Source organism: Nicotiana sylvestris, chromosome 12, assembly GCF_000393655.2.
Source record: "Nicotiana sylvestris chromosome 12, ASM39365v2, whole genome shotgun sequence".
NCBI lineage: Eukaryota > Viridiplantae > Streptophyta > Magnoliopsida > Solanales > Solanaceae > Nicotiana > Nicotiana sylvestris.
The window spans coordinates 161,595,422-161,608,119 of NC_091068.1; positions in this window are offsets into that span (position 1 = coordinate 161,595,422).

Genomic DNA, 12,698 nt, shown 5'->3' on the forward strand with positions numbered 1-12,698 from the left:
ATGAACCGTGGTATTCTTCTTGCAAGAAATACTATAAGAAAGTCAATATTGAAAATAAAATTGTGAATTATAGCAGTTGTATGTCAAAAACGTTGATCACGAACAAAGGTAATATTCATACTCATTCACTTCCTTTATATCTCTTGATATTAAATAAGTTATTAATATAGTTATGCATTATTTTGTAGATATCGTCTAAAAATCGATGTGTTTGACGACGATCGATATAGCAATATTACACTTTTTGATGCTGCAAGATACTTGCTAGATTGTAATGTTAAAGAATATATATCCATTCGATCTCGGAAAAGGTTATTTTATCTTTCACTTTTATATTTAGTATTAGTATATTTAATGTATAACTTGACGGCTATTTGAATACTATTGTGCTTCCTTTCAGCAAAATAATATTTCAGCTAATATATTCCTTTTAATGCTATAGAAAGAAGACTCGGAATTTTACCAGAAGATGATTTTGAGTAAAAATAAAGAATTTAATTACTTTTCTGGTGAAAATTGATAAAAGACCTCAAGGCAATGGAGTTAAAAGGGGCTTAATTACTGAAGAGATGCATGAAGTTGGAATTATTGTTGCCCGTAATGCTGAGGAAGACGTGATAGAGTTGGACAAAAGAATCAAGAAGACAAGAGATTGCAGAGACAAAGAAGATACTCATTCAATAATTCATAAAGAAAATCAAAATAGAAAAGGATTAGGGATTTATCAATCTTCTGTCATTCCAGTAGATTTTCATTACAATATCTTTTTTTTTGGGGTAAATTTCCAGTATTCTCCGATATGTTACTATTTCAACTTTATTTTTGAACTACATGTTAGTAATTTGGCAAATTCAATTTTTTTTACTTAAATTGGTGTGCTGGTATCAAAATTTTGCTACTTCATTTCCTATTACCTCTCCGTAAAATTTGAGTGCTGGATCTCTTTATAAACGCAAGCAAGAAATGTTTACCCTAGCACTTGCTACAGTAGAGGTCGTCTAATATCATTCAGAACCATTGAATTACGAAGGAAACTTGTATTTCCTTTTCTTTTTCCCTTTTTGTGCTTAACTTTTTGGACAACACTGAAATCCTAATTCATGCCTCTGCTGCATTATGGTATTCACATCATGTGTATTAAACAAAATATACAGCAATTTGTTCCATTTTCCTTTTTTAACTTTGAGAACATGAGTCCAGGATCTTTAAATCTGTTGGGATGTACTATTAAACCCTTTTAACAAACTTCTCGAGATATATTATTAGCTCTTTAATCTCATTACACTATGCATTAGATGTCTATTACTTTTTAGTTTGTATCATATAGAATTGAAGGTGTTTTTATGTTAATTGATTTGTCAAAATTTTGGAGTGATAATGACATATATCATACACCATAATTTGATTTGCTTGATCGGCAACAATAAGTGACGTATTTGCTGGCAGTCGAAGTTTTATACTAAAACTGCAAAGTCATGAAAAAATTCCTGTTTGTTTCCATATATATTTAGTGGTCTTTCAAGTCTCAAAAGGACCTATAATAATCCAATCTTTTTTACCAAGTATATACTACACGTTAGCATATCAACTATTCTCTAAACTTAATACCAATACCTTTGAGAAATACGTTATACATTCTAAATAGTACTACTATATTTGACAATCTCTTATTATATTGTCCGAATCCTATACCTAATACTAATACCTTTAGGACTGTGTTATACTTCTTAAAGATTCTTATATTTGGCAATGCCTTATATTGTTCGAATCCATTCCTATTACTAATTTGATTTGAGAACTTATTGTATTGTTTGAATCCATTAGAAAAAGGGAGTCAAACACTTCTATAAAAGAAGCCATTGTTCCATATTCTCCATCATAAATTTATTGAGAAGTATTACTCCATAACATAATTCTGCAAACTTTGCGATTCTCTGCAACCATTACGGAAGGTATTATTTCTTCTGATTAATATATTTCTTTATTTATCTTATCAACCAAGTTTTATTGCATTGGTCTTTCAAGTAGAAAAGTAGACAAGACAAGGCCCTAAGAATCAAACATAAGAATGTAAAGTGCACATTTCAAAATTTACACCAGCCCTTATAAATAGCACAGGAGAACAGGTCATATCATATATTCAATTTACAAATATAATAACACCAATTACTAAAATACCCAAAACAAAAAAAAAATCTTTGACAAGAGAATATCGTCTGCAAGAAGTCTCAGGTAAGATATCATCACATTGCATATTTATAAACTATTTGTGCATAATAGTATGTCATAACTGAGTATGACTTAATTGATCGTTTTTGCAGGTTCAGACTATGATATCTAATCAGTTTGAGTTCTCATATTATGCTAATATATGTAATAACATTTCTTGTCATTTTAAATTATGGCGGCATTACATATGCATATATTTTAAGGGTTGTTTTATTATTTATATTTATCTTATTCATTTAATTTGGTATCCCTCATATAAAGAATTGACTAAACCATCACGTGTCATTATTAACGCACGTACATATATATGAAAAGTGGGGACTCCAAAACTTAAAAGTTAAATTACCTAAATATCCTTCTAAATAATTTAAATACCATACTTAGTAAGAAAATGTATAATATATTAATAGTTAATATTATTTAAACCAAAAGACGGAGGAAATTGTTCTGAAGAGTTGTGTATCTTAAGATGCTTCAGATTAATAATGAAATAACCTTCTTTCAACCGTTGCTTTTCAAGGAAAAGTCCAACCGTTGCTTCAGATTTATTCGTAAATGTTTCTAGCAACCAATAAGAATACCATTTTAAAGGATTAGTGAGATACTAAGATACATTTTCTTTTTTGGCTTTGTGCACGTCAACGTTTAAGAATAACCTTTGAACTTAGCTTCTTCCATGTGTTTAGTGTTGTATACAGTATACCTATTTATATAGAGAAAGCGCGCACTGGAATTTCTGTTCTACACACTTGAAATGATACATTAAGAATCATCCACCCTCTCTCAGTATTATTCTTACTACTTTTCTTAAAAGTATTGTTCTTTAAACTTATTTCATAATTAAATGTACCTTCTTTCTTTGTTAAACCATGTAATAGCAAGTTTATACTACTTAGAAAGGGACAGTTATCTGACTTTTTTTAAAAGTATAATTGTGTTCTCTAATTTCTAAAGATAACTTTCAATTCCTTCGCTACACCTACACCCATGGATATTGTGATGACCCAAAAATGTCTTCTTTAATTTAAATATTTATTTCTGTATTTTATGAAAATGTTGAGAACTTACCTGATATGAGTCTAGTGTCACCTGAATAGTTAATGTGAATGTCGTTCCTTTTCTAGTAATATAATACTTATGAGGCCAATGTTGGTATTATTTTCATGTTGGGTTACGTTGATTGGATTATGTATATGTTGTTAGGATTGGTTTTTGGAATTCTCTGACAGGTGGATAGGCCCAGTTACAAAGGAAACTTTGGCGAAATTTTTGGAAATTTTGGGAGTGAGTAAAAAAATCGGGAAATTGAAATGTACGAAAGAAGATGTAAGTTATATTATGCGTTTAGGGGCGGACTCTACTTCTCATCCGACGACCTATTAACATGATGGATACCAATTGGATATGATAGCAAGTGTACGAAATATTCTATAAGTGATATGAGGTCTAAGGAAGGTTCAAAGTCTAAGCCAAGTTGGAAAATTTCATAATAGACTAAAGTTGCAAATGAGTACGTGCAAGACTTCACTTTGAACAAGCATATCTACATGAATATAAAGATCTGTGTGATGAACAACCTATCAAATTAAAGCTCTTTAAGTCTAGTTTCTAAAACTTCAAACTGTTCATCATTTGAACACTCCTACAAGAAGTTATGATCAAATTACCAAAGGCTGACAGAAACTTGCACCACTCCGGCGCCCCGTGCGGTGCGCGCCTGTGGGGAAATCCAGAGAGCATTAGAAAACGTTTTCTAAGCACATTTTTCACAGCCGCCCCGTTCCCCGCGGTGCCCCATGCGCCACGGCAGTACAAAAAAGGGTTTTAAGACCCGAACCCCATTTCATTTAATTCGTTTGGGGTTTGTTATTTTGGGATTTTCTGGTGCTTTTAGAGAGAGGGAAGAGCAATTCTAGAGAGAGGAAGAAGCTCAAGTTCCTTGTTCATCAAAATCTTGTTCAAGCCTTGAAATCGCATCAAAGGGTTGCTAAGGCTTCAAAGAGGTAAGAATTTCTTTTCCCCAATTCTTCAATTTCGAAATCTAACTAGAAATGGGTAATTAGTAAGATGATTCTTAGATGTTTGAGTATTAGTTATACATACTTGTAACAATAAGGTTAGGGGAAGATTGTTCAGTTCAAATAGGTAAGATTGGGTTAAAAATGGTAGAAATCTTCAAAACATTAATTAAGGATTTAAAAGGCAATTAGACGTCGGAATTCGATGATTTTGGTATGGTTGGACTCGTGGTTGGACGGGGGTTCATATGTCATGATTTTTGTCGGGTTCCGAGTCGGGAGGCCCATGGGTGATTTTTGAGTTAATTTCGGATTTTTCTTTTTTTTTTTTGAAAAATATAGTAATTTCATATGGAATTAATTCCTACGATTTGTATTGAGTATATTAAATTATTATGACTAGATTTGAAGCTTTCGGACACAAATTCGCGGGGTAAAGGTTTATTGGAATCTTGAACTGGTTGCAAAAAGCGAGGTAAGTGTTTGGTCTAACCTTAGCTTGAGGGATTAGGAGTTGAGTCCTATTTGCTATGTGTTATTTGTTGTGTACGACATATAGGCATGGTGACGAGTATCTATACGTCGTTGTCAAGCATGCCCCTGAGTCTTATATTATAATTTTCATGACTTCGTTACATTATTCATGACTTGGTGATGATTTCCATTGTTGGGCAAAGTTTGTAGAAGTAATAGTGATATTTGAACATTGAGGAGCGTTGGCTCAAAATGTATAATGAAAGGTAAAAGTATGAGTGGTAATTGAATCCTTTTAGAGAAATGGCTCAAGTTGTGAAGTGAGTTGTGAAGTAAAAGTGAAAAAAAAAAAGAAACATTACATTGCCTCTCTTGCCGGGATGTTGTTGCTTTTAATGCTATCTCTCTTGCCGAGAAGTTGATGTTCTTTTGATGTTATCCCCTTGCCGGGACTTGATTGTTGAACTATTGTTCCCTTGCCAGGATCCTTATTGAAATTTCATTTATTTCCTTGCCCTATTGATTGTGATTGTTATTTGGGTGAGGAAGAGTGTTAAAGCACGAAGGGTGATGCCGTGTATTATTTTGGTGAGAGAGTGTTAAAGCACGAAGGGTGATGCCGTGCATGATTTGTGAGGAAGAGTATAAAGCACGAAGGGTGATGCTGTGCCGCACGATGTAATATTCTGTGCTGATTATATTGATTATATGGTGAGGACGAGAGTAAAAGCACGAAGGGTGATGTCGTGCAATTTATATTGATTCTTTGGTGAGGACGAGAGTAAAAGCACGAAGCGTGATGCCGTGCACTTATTGATTCTTGATTCTTGTTGATAACAGAGATATGGTGTTCCTCTTATTTTACACGTTGTCATTCTATTCTTAATTGATATTTCCCCGCAGCATGTTTTCCCCTTCCCATACTTGACTATACATTACTATTCTTCTTCTCCGTTGTATATAGTTAAACTGCACAGGTTTATTTGGTAGTCTGGTCCTAGCCTCGTCATTACTTCGCCGAGGTTAGGCTAGGCACTTACCAGTACATAGGGTCGGTTGTGTTGATACTACACTCTACACTGTGTGCTAATCCTGGAGCTGCAGCATTCGGACCTTAGCTTGGGTGGCTACCTTTAGTCCTGTTGGAGATTCCGAGGTAGTTTTGCAGGCGTCCGCAGGCCCTGGCGTCTCCCTCTATCCCTTCATCCCGTTTCATATACTTATTTCAGAAATAGTCTATTAGTTATCTTTCAGACCTTGTTTGTAGTAAATTCTAAACTGTCTGTGAAGTGTGACACCAGTTTTGGGTAGATTTTTGCTTAAGATGTTGTATTGGATATTTATTCCAATGTTTTATCGTTTTCTTCCGTTTACTTTAAATATTCGTTGTTTATAACTGTTGATTCACGCTTGTTAAAGAAACTAAAAATAGAAAAGAAAAGGGTAATTGGTGTAGGTGGTCGGTTTGACTAGCTTCCACTAGTAGGCGCCATCACGAATCCTGAGGGTGAGAAATCCGGGTCATGACAAGTTGGTATCAGAGCCCTAGGTTACATGGGTCTCACAATTCACAGACAAGCTTAGTAAAGTCTGAGGGATCGGTACGGAGACGTCTGTATTTATCCCCCAGAGGCTACAGAGTTAGGAAAAACTTCACATCTATTCTTTCCTGTCGTGCAGTTTGGTTTCTAAATGCTAATTGAATTTTTACTCTATTTTTTTGCAGATAGCAAGGACACGTGCTTCCTCATCCACCGATCAGCAGCCCAAGCCCCCAGCATCAACTCCAACAAGGGCCAGAGGGCGAGGCCGAGGTCGTGCTAGAGGCCGAGGTAGGGGCAGAGCTCAACCCAGAGCAACAACACTAGCGGCGGAGCCTCAGGTTGAGTTTGATGAGGAGGTTCCAGCCCAGGCAGTTCCGGTGGGCCTAGCTCAGGTCCCAGAAGGGTTCATTGCTTTCCTAGTACTTCAGGATACTCTGGTCCGAGTAGTGCGCCTGATAGAGAGTGTCGCCTAGGCATATTTGCTTCCTACAGCACCAGCCACCTCTCAGGCTAGAGGAGGAGCCCAAACTCCTACTACCCGCACTCTGGAGCAGATGACTCCCCAGTTTCAGACTCCAGCAGCTCACCCAGTTGGAGCAGTTTAGCCTGGTATTGTAGCACAGACTAGAGATGAGCCAGCTATGTCTGTTGATGCCTTGTGGAGATTGGACAGGTTAACCAAGCTCTTCACTACCACTTTCAGCGGTGTATCTTCTAAGGATCCCCAGGATTATTTAGACAGCTTTCATGAGGTTCTCAGGAACATAGGGATAGTGGAGACCAACGGGGTCGACTTTGCTACTTTTCGTTTGTCTGGATCTGCCAAGACTTGGTGGAGAGATTATTGTTTGGCTAGACCAGCCGGATCACCAACTTTGACTTAGGAGCAGTTTACATAGCTATTTCTGGAGAAGTTTCTCCCCATCACTCAGAGAGAGATCTATTGGAGGTAGTTTGAGTGTCTCCAGCAGGGTTCTATGACTGTTACTCAGTACGAGACCAAATTCATCGACTTGGCCCGTCATGCTCTTATCATACTTCCCACCGAGAGAGAGAGAGAGGGTGAAGAGGTTTATTAAGGGACTTATACAGCCTATTCGACTTCAGATGGCCAAGGAGGTGGGGAGTGAGATTTCTTTTCAGGAGGCGGCCAATGTGGCCAGGAGAGTTGAGATAGTTCTATCGCAGGGAGGTGGTCAGGGGTCTGACAAGAGGCCTCGTCATTCAGGCCGATTCAGTGGTACCTCGTCTGGAGGCAGAGATTCGTATGGTAGAGGCCATCCTCCTAGGCCTTTTTAGTCAGCACTTTAGGTTTCTCACAGTGCTTCAGGTGGTCGTGGTTCCCATATGCAATATTTTGATCAACAGTCCTACAGTGCACCACCAGCTCATATCAGTGCACCGCCGCATCAGATTTTTTGTGGTGGTCATTCAGGTCGTCAAGGTCAGCAGTCTTAGTAGCCGAGGGCCTATTACACTTGTGGTGATATGGGTCATATTGCTAGGTTTTGCCCTCGAGCATCGAGCAGCTCTCAGCATCAGGGCTTTCGTGCCATCGTTCAGGCACCGAGTATTCCACAGCCCGCCCAGCCAGCTAGAGGTAGGGTAGAGGTGTTAGAGGTGGAGGTAGAGGTATTAGAGGTGGAGCTCAGGCCGCCAGAGGTTGAGTCCAGCTAGCAGCAGGCCGTCCCAGAGATGTAGTTCAGGGTGGTGGGGCCCAGCCCCGATGTTATGCTCTTCCAACCAAGCCCGAGGCTGAGGCTTCCGATGCAGTTATTACAGGTACTGTTCTGGTTTGTAGCAGAGATGCTTCAGTTTTATTTGATCCAGGATCTACATACTCCTATGTGTCATCTTATTTTGCACAGTATCTGGTCATGCCTAGTGATTCTTTGAGTGATCTTATTTATGTGTCTATACCGGTGGGTGATTCTATTGTGGTAGATCGAGTCCATCGTTCATGTATAGTTGTGATTGGATGTATTGAGACTCGTATAGATTTGCTTCTTCTGGACATGGTTGATTTCGATGTCATATTGGGGATGGACTGGTTATCACCTTATCACGCTAACTTGGACTGTCCTGCCAAGGCTGTGATCTTAGCCTTGCCGAGTTTACCTCGTTTAGAGTGGAGAGGGACTCCTTGTCATTCTACCCGTAGTGTTATCTCATATATGAAGGCTCAGTGTATGGTCGAGAATGGGTGTTTGGCCTATTTGACCTATGTTCGTGATTCTAGTGCTGAGGTTCCTTCTATTGATTCTGCGCCTGTTGTTCGTGAGTTTTCTGAGGTATTCCCTTCAGAACTGCTGGGTATGCCACCCGACAAGGATATCGACTTTTGCATTGATTTGGCTCCGGGCACTCAGCCCATTTCTATCCCGTCATATCGTATAGCCCCGCCCGAGTTGAAAGAGTTGAAGGAGCACTTGCAAGACTTGCTTGAAAAAGGCTTCATTAGACCCAGTGATTCGCCTTGGGGTGCGTCAGTGTTGTTTGTTAAGAAGAAGGATGGATCAATGAGAATGTGTATTGATTACCGGCAGTTGAACAAGGTTACAATCAAGAATAAGTACCCATTGCCGAGGATTGATGATTTGTTTGATCAACTCCAGGGTGCCAAGGTATTTTCGAAGATTGACCTGAGATCTGGCCACCATCAGTTGAGGATTAGGGCATCTGATGTCCCTAAGAAAGCGTTCCGCACTCGGTACGGGCATTATGAGTTCTTGATGATGTCATTCGGGTTGAAAAACGCCCTTGCAGCTTTCATGGATTTGATGAACCGAGTGTTCAGGCCTTACTTGAATTTGTTCGTGATAGCCTTCATTGATGATATTTTGATCTATTCCCGCAGCCGGGAGGAGCATGAGCAGCATCTTAGAGTGGTTCTTCAGACTTTGAGAAATAGTCAGTTGTATGCTAAGTTTTCGAAGTGTGAGTTCTGGTTGAGTTCAGTTGCATTCCTGGGTCATGTTGTATCAGCAGAGGATATTCAGGTTGATCCGAAGAAGATTGAGGCAGTCAAGAACTGGCCTAGACCAGCATCAACTACAAAGGGTAATTGGTGTAGGTGATCGGTTTGCCTAGTTTTCACTAGTAGGCAACTCCCGATGATGGTAAATCCGGTCGTAACAGAGATCCACTTCCAATAGGGTTATAAGTTAAGACACGAATTTTTTTGCCTTGGCGAAAGTTTGGATGTGAGTTATTATTATTTGGTTTCCTCGTGAGTGAATTTAGTGGATCGAGAACTTATAGTAATAGACAAGGGTTGTGAACTATGGCACATTTAAATTTCATTCCATTAGTTAAGATATTCTCACGACTCCTCGGTTTAGTTTCTTCGTCGTTATATGCCATTCCTTATTCTGAACGTTTCCATCTCTGCTGAAATGGCGACCAAAGAAAGTGTTCATGTCACTGGGCCAAATAAATAACATAAGATTTTCTTTAGCCAAGAGTTTAATCGAAACAACCTCGCTGCCCTCTTTTTTAGTAAGGTCCGTGTGCACCCTATCCTTCCAAATCCCACCTGTAATTTGTTATTGTTGTAGTTGTTCTTATTATAATTCAATACATTAAGAGTTCGATATTTATGAAAGATCGGGAATAATCGATCATAAGGTTCGTGAGATATATGATTCTGACTTCTTATTTTCCAAATCATGATTAGAATTAAGTATGTTAGGAGATCATTTCAAACTAATGAACTAAAAAGTAAATAGCGATAAACACATTCTATTTCTTAAGTTTGCTTAGTTATTGTCTATATCTACTGTAGTAATCCTGAAAATTTTAAGTTCAAGTCTTAAGATACGCTAATGTGTGCTAAAACTCTAAATGCCCTTCAAAATAATTTAAATATCTTAATTATAAAAAATCACGACAAGCTACCCATTTGTGTTACAATGGTCGGCAAAATCTATAAACTCACGCTGGTAATTAATAGGGCAAAAATTTATTAAAGATGCAAACAAGGACTCAAAGGAACAAAAGAGACATTCAATTTTGATGCAGAAGATAATTATGAGTTAGAATTAAAAGTGGAGCAATGATACAGATCCGTTAATGAAAGGAAACACGTCGATTGTTATGCTGTTTATGATAATGTTATATTGAAAATAACGTATTATATGATGCAATGTACAAGAAACTATATATATATATATATATATATATATATATATATACACACACAAAAATATATAGATTTTATACATTTTTTGGCTATTAGTTTTACAACAGCTATACAATGTCATTTTTCCAACTAAAATTTATAGTTGATGGAGCAATTAGGATAAAAAATTTACGAAATTACTCTCAATGACCTTGAAAATGGATGACCTTGAATTTGATCTTTGCTTGCTCCTTGGGTAAATTTTTACGGTCAAAAATCAAAAGTGTTGTTCGTGGAACAAGCGAAGGGTAACACTTATTAAACTTAAAGTTCCGCTCATAATGCAAACGGAGTTAAAAAATTTAGAGTGGCATCCGAAGTGTACTATTTGTGCAAATCACCCATAAGAATCTCATTTTGACTCTCCTATTTCTCATTACCACTAACTTTTTGTTTTCTTTGAGCTCTTCTATCATTACTATAGTCGAAGAAATGAATTTCTTAATTGATGTTAAACTCTTTTAGTTTATAGAGGAAATTAGTGAATTTATTCGCGCTTCGCGCGGTTATAGTAAATGTACAAATATCTTTGGGAATCTAAGTAATTAAGATAGTAGAATAAATAAAAGTCTAATTTATAAGCATATGAATAATTCTATAAGTTTGTTATGATAAGTATAATATTTATCTTTGTAGACAGCTTGATAAATTCGCCAAAGCCTCTTTAATTGCCTTGTTTGTCGTCTATAAACTGTTTAAATAGGTTTTAGCATTTAAAGTTTATTTAACGTAGATTGCAAAGAATAGTCGAAAAAGTAAGCCAGACTTTTGGAATTTAATCTAAATTGCTACATTGGAGGTTTCAAAATTTGAACCAAGCATAGATCTATGCAGTATGAATGAATACATTGGTGAGAGAAATTGTTCCAACACATTATATTGAGGAAAAAAAGGTAATGTAAATCTTAACCTTCCTTAACTACTTAAATGTTACTCATTATCAATATTTATTAGTAATTTATTTAGAGATTTTTAGGCTAACCTACATCCTCTAGCCTTCCCTCCCTTTTCGTGAAATGATGTTCATAGTAATAGTTCACTAATATAATGACTTTAATATTTATTAATTCATAATTGAATTTTGATACTTCTGAATATAAGAAATTGTAACATAATTTTTTCTGCATTTTGTTCCATTTAAATGCTATTCCTAACGAATATTAACAATTGTAATAGTCATATTATATGTAACTGAATTTACGGAGAAAAAATAAGCAAAAAGTTTTTCCAAGTGATAAATATATTTTCATATCCAGAATGTACAATGTCGCCTCTTCTTCATGACTTTTCCTTTTGATATAACATTGCTATAAAATTTTATCGAAGAAAGGAAGGAAATAGAAAAAGGGAAAAAAAGAGCGAAAAGGATACTAAGAAAGCTAAAACAACCAAGTATTGGGTGCGGATTTTAATAACTTCGAGAAAGTATTCAATATATAAGTTCAAACTTATCTATGCATTCATAATTGATCTAAATCTGATTCTCGATCTCCGTGGCATTATAAAACATATAGCCAAACAAACTATTACACAATAAATTAATCAGGGAATTGTTCCGTTAATAGTTTTTGAAGAAAACTCAATAGGGGCATTTCAGTCATGACTTATTGGCAAGTGAGTGCTAAAATTGCTTATTCGAAGTTATACCTATTGAACGTGCATTGTGGTTATGCGCAGTTGCTCTCTCAATAGAGGATACCACTAATCTGCCTTTGCTATTTATGCAGCCGTTCTCTTTCATTGCCATAGATTTAGCAATAGGCAGTGATACTCATGCGTCATGACCCTAGTATATCAATATTGAAACTTCTTCTAATTCTTAACAAATCAAATCACCAATTGATTAAGAACATTACCTTCACATAAAAATGTTGAATGGATATCACAGACAATAATTTTACTACCTGAAAACCTAATATTTACTTGCACAAGTTTATTACTGCATCATCAATTATAAAACTTTAGCATCAACGCTTACACTTGCACCCAAAATAAAAGTGAAGCAAAAAGAAAAGGAAAACGTATTTAACATTCCTTTTCTTTTCTACTTATGTTTTATCATTTATTTTTCAGGTTTCATTTTTTGGATCTTTGAAAATAAAATTCATTTGGTCCATCTAATACATTAATTTCAATTTGTTTTTTTCAAAAGTTAATATGCAAACTCACAAGTGAATTAAGGCCATCTAAGTAAGTGAAAAATAAATGAAACCTAAAAGAAAATAAGGAAAAGAAAAAAGAAAAATCCAAAGG